This window comes from Heterocephalus glaber, unplaced genomic scaffold (assembly GCF_053883595.1).
Source record: "Heterocephalus glaber isolate CG9 unplaced genomic scaffold, H.glaber_assembly_v1.0 deba00001509, whole genome shotgun sequence".
In the NCBI taxonomy this organism is placed as follows: domain Eukaryota; kingdom Metazoa; phylum Chordata; class Mammalia; order Rodentia; family Bathyergidae; genus Heterocephalus; species Heterocephalus glaber.
Genome location: NW_028258325.1, coordinates 49,468,588 through 49,482,960, shown reverse-complemented (window position 1 = coordinate 49,482,960; position 14,373 = coordinate 49,468,588). Strand labels below are relative to the sequence as shown.

The window sequence follows — 14,373 nt, the reverse complement described above, 5'->3', positions numbered from 1 at the left end:
AAATATATTCAACTTTCTAATTAAAAGCAATAGCAGCAAAAAGTTTTCTTCTGTGTGATATAGAAATCATCTCTGGGGAACTTACTCATATAAAGTAATGTTATAAAATACAGCTCTATTTCCATTTTTGTTGTTTAAATAATTTCAATTATTGAAACAAATTATTAATAAATAATTTTAGTTCTTGTTTTTCCTATTCTCCTTCCCTCTCTTGCACCCCTCCACCTCTCCCTATTTACAAAAGTTTTGTTTCTATTTTTTCCTTCTTTTCTTTCTCCCTCCCACTTGTCCTTCCCCTTTGAACCTTTTCATGTACATTGCTTCCTATTTCATGTACAGGTACAAATTTTCAGTGATGGATGTGATCGTAAATAAGTTAACTTAAAAACCAAAAAAATATCTTGGGCCAGGATTTAGCTCAGTGGTTCTGGCGGCCTGCCTTGAAAGCGCAAGGTCCTGAGTTTGATCCCCGGTAACCCCCTCCAAAAAATACCTTAAGGATAATCAATAAATAAAATTGACTTCAAATTTCACGTATTTACTGGAAAATAATAAATTATCAGTATATTAATTGGCTATAAATAGCCTATAGTGGTACCCCCTAAAGCAATCTTAAATTGAGAACACAATAAGTAAAAGTTACTTAGCACATTTAACCTACTGGTAATCCTACTTAGCAACACAATCAGTACTATCAGTGGATCATCTTCATGATCACATTGCCAACAGGAGCTGGGACTTGCAATCCTCTCCCCAACCTCATCCCTGGAAGCATCGCCAAAATTTCTGTCTGTCCAGTATTTCTCTAGCTTGGAAAAATATCCAAAGTCAACATTTCTCATATGGTTTCTGTTTCCTATATATCACTTTTTCACCTCAGGAAGAAAATATTAAAATAGTAGTCAAACTATAGCAAGTCAGAGATTCTCTGTGAAATATACTTTATTTATAAGCAGTACTTGTATTATTACATATTGCCTGTATTTTATATACTTCATACTTTTTTTCTCAATATAATTTTCATAGAATTTCTATTGTGATATTATTTTTAAAATAATTACATAATTTATTAGAATTAATTTAACACAATATACAAAATATTAAGAGTAGACATTTTTAGGTTCATTAACCACTTCAAATACAGAAATGTTGAGATGGCAAAATCTATACTACACTTTTCTATCAAATGAATCTAGGTCACTAGTTCAGGCTGAACATTCACTATCTGAAACACTTCTTCAGGCATGCAAAAAAGAGGACTAACAGGTTTAATTTTTTGTTCTCCCAGAAGTGACACTCCAGCAATGTCAAATAATGTATGAAAAGGATCCACCATATCTCCTAGCCTGTCTTCAAATCCTCCAGTTTCTTCATCTTAACATGCTAAAATAAAACTGTGTAGTTTCTATCAATCCAATGAAGCCTTCTAATTATCGTTAGGGATGCCAAAACCCACCATGAATAGCAAACATCTGGCAACTTCTCTGGTCTTCCATTCAGTCCACCTGAGGGTAACTGTCGTTCACAAAGCCACCAACCAAGTAAATCAGAATTTACTTGATGTAACTGACTAGTAATAGCCAGGAATCCTGTGCAACAATAGATCTGTCCAGCATGAGATTCAAAACCTGGACTGCAGCCAAATCCACCACCAAAGTTTATACAGGATAAGCCAAATTTGATTGCCTTTTCCACATTAATAGCATCAAGCTTCCCCAACAGAGCCAAAGTTGCCACCGCACAAAAAGAGAATCTTGTATCAATTTCTTCCCAAATGTCTCCAGAAAAGGAACCATCTTCTTTCTGCAGACATTGCACATATTCCACAACTTTATTTATGTCAATAACATTAATACTATCATACAGAGTAAGAATCTGGACAGCACTGAGAGTATACAAAAGATGAGGATCATGCTCAATGCTAGTACTTATTCCACCACACTCATGTTGGCAGGACTTAATAAATGTCAGAATTTCTTCTCTATTCATGAGATCAAGTTGTCCCATGAGATCCATCTCCTCTTAACTACCTGGGAAACAGCTGGGCTATCTCTTTTGACTCTTACATGAAGGATGTTACTATCAAGTCTGATGCATCTGACACCCTTTCATTGGAGAAACATGCAGATTATATTGCATCCTATGGATCAAAGAAAGATGATTATGAGTACTGGATGTCTGAGTACTTGAGAATGAGTGGCATCTATAGGGGTTTGATGGTGATGGGTCTATTGTAATATTATTTTGGTGATGCCATGAAGCTTTTTAATATAGTATAAATATTTAAAAAGCTCTTTTAAATAAAATGAAATTTTTTTTTGCATTTCCCCATGACTAACCAACCTACATAGGTTCTAGTTTTAAACTGACAAGTACTTTCTCAACAAAAACAAAGCTCTTTTGTGTGTGTCATTAACTTTTCAAAGCCTACTGACTTTTGTGAAATCACGGTAGCCAGGCTCAAATGGTGTATGAAATGAAAATTTCTTGTCTAACCTCTGTGCATAGGAAACATCATGACAATGTCTTGCAAGCAATGTTCTGCTCAGTTATTCTGTGTAATGCAGAGGTCATACAATAAAACAAACTTATGGAGGAAGAGAAAAAAGAGCAATGCTGAGTTTTTCTTCAAGTGTTATTTTTATTTGCTCCCTTTTTTATATATGCTTAGTTAGACACATTAAATAACCTTGAAATAAAATTCTGCTCTCAGCTGAATAGTGAAAGTGTTCCTATCTCAAGTATTGAATATGAACAAGAAATGTATTTCTATAATAACATATAATATATATGTTGTATTTGAATGGTGAGTAACAATTGTTATGCTGCAATTAACACATGAGAGAAGGTTCTTGCCTTTATGTCCCTTCACATATTTACAATGGCAGCTTCAAGAAGTAGGTAGCCTTCAAACATACCTCTATTGCTATTCATGCTAAATGGCATGCTAGTAAAATGTGCATACAAACTAATTTAGTTTCTAAGAAACATGCAAAAGTTATAGACAGAAAACACAGAACATAAACTCCCGCATAAAATGTTTCTATTTCCAGTTGTACTACTCATTTTATTTTCCTTTCATCCATATAACTAGAACCCAATGATGAAAAACAGAAGAGATATATTCCATGTTTTAAATGTGTCATTCAAAAGAAAAAAGATATGTCGTTTATTTATTCTCCCATTTGCAGTTTTTTTTTTTTTTTAAGCTGGATTTGCTCTATTTCAAAAGCATTTAGAGACTTCATTTGGCCAGTTCTAAACCAAAATGAGTATAGGTGCAGGAATGGCACCATAGGGTACTCACACATTTAACAGAAATTCATTGAAAACTATATTTATGTTTATCATCATTTTATGCACTACTTTAACATTTTTAATTTTCTCCTTTTTGATTTGAAAGTAAATAGGAAAGAAAGAAGAATATTATTTTTTAGTCATGAATTGTTTTCATTTTTTATTATTAGTTTTGCTCTATATGCCTAAAGTCAAGGATCAGAATATGAAAAATCCAGAATTATCAAAATAGCATTATTTATTTATTTATCTATTTATTTATTCTCCTTAAATTCTTTTATTGGTACATTTTAGGTATACAATACATTTACATTTATCATTAGGTGCTTGTACCTGTACATGATGCATCTTGGTTTTTATCTTTTCCCCATTACCTGTGTGCCCTTCACCCCCTGCATTCTTCCCTATATACACAGACTTCATTTCCATTTTTTTTTTTTCTTTTCTCAAAATTTTTCCTTTCCCTTCTTTCTTTCTACTTCTCCTCCTATGACCCCTACCCCTTTGGACCTTTTTCCTATTTTAAAGTATCAATTATTCACTACTAATCCTTTTAATCCTTATTTACACTTTCAGTTTCTCACACTAGAGACACTATTCAGTATTTACACGTGTGTCCTTTTATTTCACTTGAGTATGGCCTCAATATGCATCCATTTAGCTATAAATGACTCTAGTTTCTCATTCTTTATGGCAGAGTAGTACTCCATTTTATAAAAAACTCCACATCTTCTTTAACCAGTTTCCAGTTTATGGGCACTCAGGCAAGCTTTTGCTGTTAAAAACTGTGCCGCTATAAACATCAGTGCACATATATCGCTGTGGTATGATTCTTTTAATTCTTTTGGGAAGATACCCAGCAGGGGGATACCTGGATCAAATAGGACTTCTATCCCTCGTTCTTTGAGGTATCTCCATACTGATTTCCAGAGTGGTTGTACCAGTCTACACTCTCAACAACAATGGAGAAGGGTTCCTTTCTCCCCACACCCACACCAGCATTTGTTATTAGTTCATGTCTTGATAGCAGCCATTCTTTCTGGGGTGAGGTAGAATCTCAGTGTTGTTTTCATCTTCATCTCTCGAATGACCAGTTATGCTGAACATTTTTTCATCTGTTTATTTGCTGCTTTTCCTTCTTTGTCTGAGAAGTATCTGCTCACTTCAGATGCCCATTTTTGAATTGGGTCTTTGAATTTGGGGAGGCCTAATTTTTTTTGGTTCTTTATATATTCTAGATAGTAGTCCTTTGTCTGAGGTACAGCTGCTAAAATTTTTTTCCCATATTGTAGGTTGTTTCTTAGCTCTGTTGGTGATTTCTCTTGCAGTGCAGAAGCTTTTTAATAAGATGAGATCCCAGTTGTTGATTCTTTTTCTAGCTTCTGTGCTACTGAGGTTTTGTTCATAAAGCCTTTTCCTATGCCAATGTCTTCAAGAGTTCTACCTGTCTTATCTTCCAGCAACTTCAGTGTTTCTTTCTTGATATTTAGATCTTTAATCCATTTCAATTTTAGTTTAGCGCATGATGAGAGGTATGGGTCTAGTTTTAATCTTTGGCAGGTTGAAATCGAGTTTTTCCAACACCATTTATTAAATAGGCTATCTTTCCTCCAGTGAGGGTGGTTAGCTCCTTTGTCAAAGATGAGTTGGCTAAGTATGTCTGGAGTTGATTCTGGATATTCTAATCTATTCCACTGAACCTCAAGTCTGTTTATGGCCACTACCATGCTGTTTTTATCTCAGTAGCTTTGTAGTATAATTTCAAGTTGGGGATTGTGATACTCCAGGCCATATCTCTGTTGCCTAGAATTGCTTTTGCTATTCTGGGTCTCTTCTGGTTCCAAATGAAGTTTTGGATCGTTTTCTCTAGTTCTGTGAAGTATATTGTTGCAATTTCAATCGTCATTGGATTGAATCTATATAGTAGTTTTGGAAGTATGGCCATTTTCACTATATTGGTTCTTCCTACCCAGGAACATGTGATGATTTTCCATTTTCTTATATCCTCCTCAATATCCTTTATCAGAGTGCTATATTTTTCAGTATAGAGGTCTTTGCTTCTTTTGTTAGATTGATTCCTAGATACTTCATATTTTTTACTGCTATTGTAAAAGGAATTGTTTCACTAATTTCTCTCTGTGAGTCTGCTATTTGTGTATAAGAAGGCTAATGTTTTTTGAATGTTGACCTTATATCCTGCTATTCTACTGAATCTGTCAATTAAGTCTAGAAGTCTTTTGGCAGAGTTTTTTGGGTCTTCTTTGTAAAGTATCATATCATCAGCAAATAATGACAGTTTAACTTCTTCTTTTCCTAACTTTATTCCTTTTATTTTTTTCTCTTTTATAATTGCTGTGGCTAATGTTTCCAGAACTACATTGAGCAGGAGTTGTGATAGTGGACATCCTTGTCTTGTTCCTGTTTTTAGGGTGAAAGTTTTCAGTTTTTGACCATTTAGTATGAGGCTGGCTTTTGGTTTTTCATAGAGTGCTTTAAGTTGAGATAAAGACCTTCTATGCAAATTTTCTTTAGGGTTTTTATCATGAATGGGTGTTGGATTTTGTTGAATGCCTTTTTAGCATCTATTGAGTTGATCATATGGGTTTTGTCCTTGACTGTGTTAATATAGTGTATTATATTTATAGATTTACAAATGTTGAACCATCTTTGTATACCTGGGATAAATCTGACTTGGCCAGGGTATATGATCTTCTTGATGACCCTCTGTATTCTGTTTGCCAGTATCTTGTTGAGGATTTTTGCATCAATGTTCATTAGGGAGATTGGCCTATAGTTCTCTTTTTGGGTTGGGTCTTTCCATGGTTTTGGAATGAAAGTAATACTTGCTTCCAGGAAGGAGTCTGGAAGCCTTGCTTCCCTTTCAATTTCTTTGATGAGTTTAAAGAGTATTGGCAAGAGTTCTTCTTTAAATGTCTTGTAGAATTCAGTAGTGAAGCCATCAGGACCTGGGCTTTTCTTTGTTGGGAAATTAATCATTATATTTTCAATTTCATGCATTATAATTTGGGTGTTTAGAATTTCTATATCTTCTTCATTTAACTTTGGCAATTCATATGTATCTAGGAATCTCTCCATTTCATCCATGTTTTCCATTTTATTAGTGTACAGATTCTTGAAGTAGTTACTGATGATCATCTGGATTTCTGCTGGGTCTGTTGTGACTTCACCTTTTCTGGGGTTTTTTGTACCAGGGATCGAACTTGGGTCCCAGCACTTGCACAGCAGGTGGTGAAACTACTGAACTAAATCCCCAGCCCTACCTTTTTTGTTCTTAGTTGCATGGATTTGAGCCTTTTCTTTCCTTTTTTTGATAAGATTGGCTAAAGGTTTATTGATATTATTTATTCTTTCGTAAAACCACCTCTTCAATTCATTAATTTTTTGTATCATTCTCTTAGTCTCCATTGCATTGATTTCTGCTTTGATCTTTATAATTTCCTCTCTTGTATGAGCTTTGGTTTTGTTATCCTCTTCCTTTGCTAGGAGCTTGAGATTCTGCATTAGATTATCTGAGTTCTGTCTGTTTTCCTAATACGGGCATTCACTGCTATGAATTTCCTGGATAGAACTGCTTTCATTGTGTCCCATAGATTTCTGTATGTTGTATTGGCATTATCATTTACTTGTAGAAATTGTCTAATTTCTTCTTTAATTTCCTCTGTGACTATTGGTTGTTCAGGAGGGTATTATTCAATTTCCATGTGTTTCTGGGAATTTCGCGGTTTCTTATGCTATTGATCTCCAATTTTATTGCACTATGGTCTGATAATATACAGGGGATAATTTCAATTCTTTCACATTTGCATAGACATGTCCTATGAGCTAGCATGTAGTGTATTTTGGAGAATGACCCACGTGCAGCTGAAAAGAATGTGTATTCTGATTTTGTGAGGTGGAACACTCTGTAAATATCTATTAATTCCATTTGTTCAATAGCTTGGTTCAGTTCTAGAATTTCATTGTTAATTTTTTGTCTAGATGATCTGTCTATTTGTGACAGTGGGGTATTGAGGTCCCTTACTACAATTATATTAGTGCTTATTTGGTTTTTCATGTCCATTAATATTTGTTTTGTATAGTTGGAGGCATTTGTATTTGGTGCATATATGTTCAGGATTGTCATCTCTTCCTCTTGGATTGCTCCCGTCACAAGGATGTAGTGACCATCTTTGTCTCTCTTGATTAGTTTTGGTTTGAAATCTACTTGGTCTGAAAATAGGATTGCTCTTCCTGCTTTTTTCTGGGTTCCTGTCTCATGGAGAACTGTTTCCCATCCTTTTACTTTCAGTCTATGAATTTCTTTTTGAGTTAGGTGTGTTTCTTGTATACAGCATATTGCTGGATTTTGGTTCTTAATCCATTGTCTCAGTCTATTTCTTTTGATTGGTCAATTGATTGCTCAGTTAACATTGAGGGTTATAATTGATAGATATTGACTCATCCTTGTCATGATGTTTTGCTGTTGTTGGCACTTTATTTCTTTTTTTCCCCCCCTTTCCCTTTAGTTTCTTACTTTGCATTGGTACCTTCCCTTTGTTGGGCCTCATGGAGTTGTGACCTTCACTGTCTTTTTCTGGGATATTGCTTAGAGTTGTTTGGAGTGCTGGTTTGGTGTTCATGAAATTTCTCAGATGTTCTTTGTCATGGAAGTATCTAATTTCCCCATTGATTTTGAAAGATAATTTTGCAGGATACATCAGTCTAGGTTGGAAGTTATTTTCTTTCAGGGCTTGAAATACTTCACTCCAGGCTTTCCTTGATTTGAGGGTTGGTGTTCAGAAGTCTTCCATGATTCTGATGGGCTCTCCTTTATAGGTGATTTGTTTCTTTTCTCTAACTGCTTGTAGGATTTTGTTCTTCTGTTTGGTTTCCAGGATCTTGACTATTTTATGTCTAGGTGTAAATTTATTTTGATCGTGGGTAATTGGAGTTCTATATGCCTCACTTATCTGTATGTCCAATTCTCTACCTCTGTCTGGGAAGTTTTCTACTATTACTTCTGTGAACAGTTTTTGTAAGTCAATTGTAATTTCTCCTGTTTTTTCTTGGTCTCCTGTCAGTCTTATGTTATTCTTCTTTGCATCATTTAGCAGCTGCCGGATTGATTTCTCATGGTCCCTTACTATTTTGAAGAGATCTCTGTTTTCATGGTCCTTCACCACAATCCTGACTTCTGTATCTGATATTCTGTCTTCAGATACTCTTAATCTGCTCTGCATGCTTTCAATGGAGTTTTTAATCTCCTGAATATCTGTTTGAATCTGTTTCATGGATTCCATTTCTTTCTTATGTTGGATGATCATGGTTTCCATTTCTTTCTCATGCTGGGCAGTCATGGCTTCCAGCATTTTTCTGAACTCACCTATTTTTTTTATCTGTTTCTGTTCTAGAGCCTCTAATCATGTCTTTCACTCTGCTCATCATCTCTGTAGTTATCTGGGAAATTATTTCTGTTTTGAATTTTTCTAGAGCCTCATTCATCTCTTTTGTTACTTCCTGTGCTATCAGTTCAGTGTGTCCAGGTTGTTGATTATCAGACTTTTCTACCCAGTTTCCCCCAGAATTTGCCTTTTGTGGGGTGGTAGCCTGAGTTTGTGCCTTGCTTAAATGTCTTCTCATTTTTGTTTTTGGTATTGTCCTTGGTTTAATTCCTTGGTTGATGTTTCAAAATTTCTTATCGTGAGTGTCTTTGTTGCTTGTGTTTATAACCCTTGTGGGATGATTGCTTTTCAGAAGTGTCTTCCAGATATCATTGGTCTTTAAGTTTTGAGACTCTAATGACTCTGAGGCTATCTCATTTTCATTATGCCAGGAAGGCACTCACAACATCTTAGCCGAAATGATACAATCAGCAACACCATAGCATCAAGCACAGCTTAGAAAATGACAATTTGTGGTTAGTTATTCTTCTATCACTTTTAACTGTGTGAATTAAATCGAAATTGAGGACCAACCCAACATATGTTTATAGTGAATAAACTCTTCAATATAGCAACTTTAACCTTTTGGATAGGGATTTAGAAGGAGCTGAGCAGGGAGTGACAGATAGGTAGACGGATCAGGAAAGATTATCAGTGATGCCAGAAGACACAGGAAGATCACTAAAAAACTCTACATAACTGTTGAAGGCAAGAGCAAAGGCAGAATGAAAAAGCAAAGACATGAACAAAACCACCTAACAGCAATAGGCAGGCTAGATACTATATTTACTTTCTGTTAAAACTAATGATAATTGAGAGAAGGCAAAAGAGAAGAAAAGAAAAATAAAGGAGAAATCCAAATTTGCTCCAGAAAGGAACAAAAAAGGAGATGAAGAGAAATGTGGGAGATCGAGAGAAAGGGGGGGGGGAGAGAAAAGAAAATTTAAAAAAGAACAGAAAAAAATTTGAAATGAGTAAAAAAAAGTAAAAATTAAGAATTAAAAATAAGAGGAAAAAAAATTTTTTTGCAAATAACACAAAATAAAAATGAAGGGCCTCCTTCAGGTTATGTCTTTGCTGTCACAGTAGACAACATAGGCAGCTGTGTGCAGATACAAGTCAATGAGTCTCAGCAAGCCAGTAGGAGACCTGTGAGATTCAGGCAGATTTCTGGCTGCTAATCCTGACTTGCACTCCCTGTCCTCCTGCAAGGTTGAACTCTGCAAGATTCTACTGCAGGTTCCAGTTGTCCTTCCCCTGAAGATAGTGGAGATTCTGATGGGAAGTGATGATCCCTCCAACTTACCAAGTATGGTTGTTTGGTGTGCCTTTATTGCAGAGATTCTCTTCACTTTTCTGCTGAGCTTCAGTTTTCATTGAGGACCCTCAGTGAGGCCCTCTTTCTATTGCTCACTTCTGCTCTATCTTGTAGAGCTCAGGGTAAGGGCCTTTATGATCCCCTATGCCTCTGTAGCAGAAGAGCCAGGAGGCCAGAGGAGTGGGGGGTTGGGGGACTGGGCCCTGCAGGTGCCATGAGGCTAAGCAGAGCACAGGGATGGAGTGGGGGCTCCAAGCTGAGCCGGGGTCCTCACCCTGCAGTGGGCAGAGCCCAGAACGGATCAGGGGCTTCATGCTGCCTGGATCCTCAGCTTTCACTGGTTGGTGGCCTTGTGCTCAAATTTGTTTTATTAAAAAGGAATTTATTGAAGATATACTTTGAAATTCAAGTATGTAAATTTTGGCTTAGTCTTCTACTTATTTCATGATTAATCTCATTAGATCACAGAGCACTAGAGTAGGAATCAAAAATCACACACCTGAACTTCTAGTTTTCTACTTAAAATTTTTCTTTTTGAAGATGTACTATTTTCATGATTGTAATGACTAAGTAGCAGCATATTCTCTGTATGGTACTGGGAAGGACCTTGTAAATCGTCATGTTTCATATGGTTCCCATAAAAACATGTCAAAAACTGAGTGGATTACAACAATAAAAATTCACCATCTTTTAAAAAATTCTTTATTGGTACATTGTAGGTTTACAATACACTTACATTTATCATTGGGTGCTTGTACCTGCAGATGATGTATCTTAGTTCTTATTTTTTTCTCCATTGCCTGTGCACCCTTCATCCCCTCCACCCTTGCCTATTTACATAAATTTCATTTCCATTTTTTTTTTCATTTCTCATAATTTTTCCTTTCCCTTCTTCCCTTTCCCCTTCCCCTCCCACCACCCCTACACCTTTGGACCTTTTCCTATTTCAAATTATCAATTATTCATTTTAATCCTTATTTACACTTTTGGTTTCTTACACTAGAGAAACTATTTGGTATTTACACATATGTGTCCTATTTATTTCACTTAAGAGTACGGGCTCAATATGCATCCATTTAGCTATAAATGTCTCTAGTTTCTCATTCTTTACGACTGAGTAGTACTCCATTTTAGAAAAAGAAAAAAACCAACATCTTCTTTATCCAGTTTCCACTTGATGGGCATTTGGGCTGTTTCCAAGGTTTAGCTATTACAAACTGCCGCTATAAACATGGGTGCACATATATCGCTGTGGTATGATTCTTTTAATTCTTTTGGGAAGGTACCCAGCAGGGGAATAGCTGGGTCAAATGGCACCTCTAGCTCTAGTTCTTTGAAGTGTCTCCACACTGATTTCCACAGTGGTTGCACCAGTCTGCACTCCCACCAACAATGGAAAAGGGTTCCTTTCTCTCCACACCCCCGCCAGCATTTGTTATTGGTTGATTTGATAGCAGCCATTCTTTCTGGGGTGAGGTGGAATCTCAGTGCTGTTTTCATCTGCATCTCTCAAATGACCAGTGATGTTGAACATGTTTTCATATATATATTTGCTGCTTTTCTTTGACTGAGAAAAGTCTGTTCAAAAAATGCACTGCCTTACAAATTTGGAAGCAAACGTCCAAAATCAAGGTAGAGCTATGGATTTCTGAAATGATAGGGGAATCACTTGTTGCTCTTCATATCTTGCGGTAATAGTCTATCAATCTTTGACTTTCCTTGGCTTGTGAATGCATCATTTCAATATGTCACCACCACATGGAATTCTTGTTTTGTCTCTGTATTCACAAGACCATCTACTAATGAAAACATGAATCATCTTGGATTAGGGGCTCATTGTACTTTAGTGTGACTTTAATATATCTTGTTACAATTAAATGACCCTGTTTGCAAATAAAGTCACATTTTATGTGTAATGATTTCAATGTAAAAGTTTTGAAGAAACACAATTTGACCTATAATATAAATATTCCAATACTATACTGATAGATAGTACATGAGTTTTGATAATTTATAGTTAAAAATACCTTTTTCCTACTCTTAGGGGGAAAAAAGCACATACATTTATGACTACCAGAAATATAGACATAGAAAAGTAAAAATATTTTATGGTGCATGAATTGACTTTTCTTTGTTCATGCTTTCCATCAACATTAAGTATGTAATGAATCTATACTTATCAAACATTACCTTTAAAAACAAGTTTGTTAGGGACTTTACAATTTGCCATGTAATTTATACTTCATTTTTCATAACCTTGTGAATCATTCTCAAATAAGGATATGTATTGAGCTCAGAATGATACTGAGTAATGTGTTCAACATTATAGAACACAAAGGGTAACATGAAGACAAGAATTCCTTCAACTCCAAGTAACTGATTTCTTTTTTTTGCTGCAAACACTGCCTTCTTTCTTTAGATCTTTCTTCTTATTCCAAATACATTCTCTGCTTGCCATCTTTTATGCCCATTAATTGAACTACCACTGTCACATTATTGGTGACTTAAAAAATATTACCGGACTTCACAGTTGTACTGAAAGGCTCATGAGGCTTCATCATAAATGTCCTTCAACCACTAAAATGAAACATGAAATGCGATGATTTAGTAATCTCTCTTCCTACTTCAATCTTGGTTCCTGTTAACAACATCACTGAGCACCTACTTATTCAGAACGGACACTTTAACATCACTCTGAATTCTCAGTCCCTTCTATTCATTCCACATTGAAACAATGATCACACTCTGAAACATTTCTTCATGGTTCTTCCCCTTTGGCCCTACAGGTTTTCTGCATTTGTCAAGTTCCTTGAGAATAGTTAATCTAAATTATTGAAAAAATTAAGTGATTTCACTGTTAGTGATATTTTTTTCTCTCAAATATGTGCTACAGTTTGGTACACTCTGAGTAACTTCACATTTTAAAAACATATATATAAATCTTACTTTATTCAATATAATATCCAAGTTACCTTAGGAAAGAATGAATTATTCTTTATAATCTAGCTTATATTCTACCTTTTGTATACATTTGTGGCTTCTTTACTGTTTTATTTCATTCTGTACCTACCTAAATCTAGACCATAGCTGGTACAAATGTTTACTATTTCCAAAACTTAAAAGTCATGGCATTGTGTATGTGACAGTTTTGCTTCAATATTATTTTTTACCTTGCCCATCCATCCCCATTCCCATAAAGTTACTTTGAATCACTGGAAAACTCTTTTTGATTCATCAAGAGCTATATGGATAACATCCCCTTTTCTAGCTCAACCTCTTCAGGCAGCAAGAATATATAATTTATGTCTTATGGATAAGCATACGAAAAGCTGTAATAATGTATAAAATCATATTTCTTGGATTTGGCAAGACAGCATTTGCAAATATTCCATTCTGTTGCCTGTTCCTATATTCAAATTTTTGTTTGAGATCAAACTGACCTGAGCATCACAAATATAAAATGATGCCATAGGCTACATATTAGTGTCCTTGCTTCCTCTCTTTTGGTGATGAGACTCTTCAGGATATACATTGTGTTTTAATCATCATACAATTATTAAAGCATAACTCATCGTAAAATCTCAAAATTCAGTAGCTGGTTTCAATTGCATTAAGAACACTCTACGTATTTTTCTGGGTGCATAAGGAATTATTTACTCCTTATGATTCCAGTGGGCAAAATTATATTCTTACCCATGAAATGGCTTGACAGAAAGATTTCAAGACTAAGTAGATTGTTGATAAACATATTGATAAAGCATATTTATAAATATCTGATAATAAAGGTCTTTTAAAAATCAGTGTTTAATCTACTCTAGGCTGAAATGTAGTATATTAATTATAATACTTTAGTCCATGAATATTTACTTAATAATAAAACAACTGAAGTACTTGGATTTGTGTACTGTAGATGCATGATAGGAGTATGCCTGTGCTCATTATGAAAACACAGCATGACTTTCCGTACACTGTAGCCCAATCTAAACTGAAATCTTTGAGTTGTTCTGGGATTTGGAGATTTTTTTTCCTATGAACTTTGAGTAGGAAGTTAATCCTTTTGTTCTGTATCTCAACAAAATCAGCTGTCAACACCAGATAATATTGATGCAAAATATTACTTAGTTATTTGAACTAAAGACCAGTATAGATTTTAGAATTTTTAGCCCTTTGAAAAACATGAGTATTGCTTTTTTCACATAGTTGCACAATTTCTCAAACGAGAGTGTTAAATCTTGGTGAATACAGTTGCTTGATGATCTCTGAAATAAATGAAGAGTTTATAATTACTGTATTAGTTTATCATTAATTTTCTTATAG

General features: G+C 35.1%; 1 pseudogene; it reads right to left on the bottom strand.

Annotated features, from left to right (window-relative positions):
* Positions 1 to 1,192: 1,192 nt before the first annotated feature.
* LOC101715572 (geranylgeranyl transferase type-2 subunit beta pseudogene) lies at positions 1,193 to 2,016 on the bottom strand (annotated as a pseudogene).
* Positions 2,017 to 14,373: the final 12,357 nt, after the last annotated feature.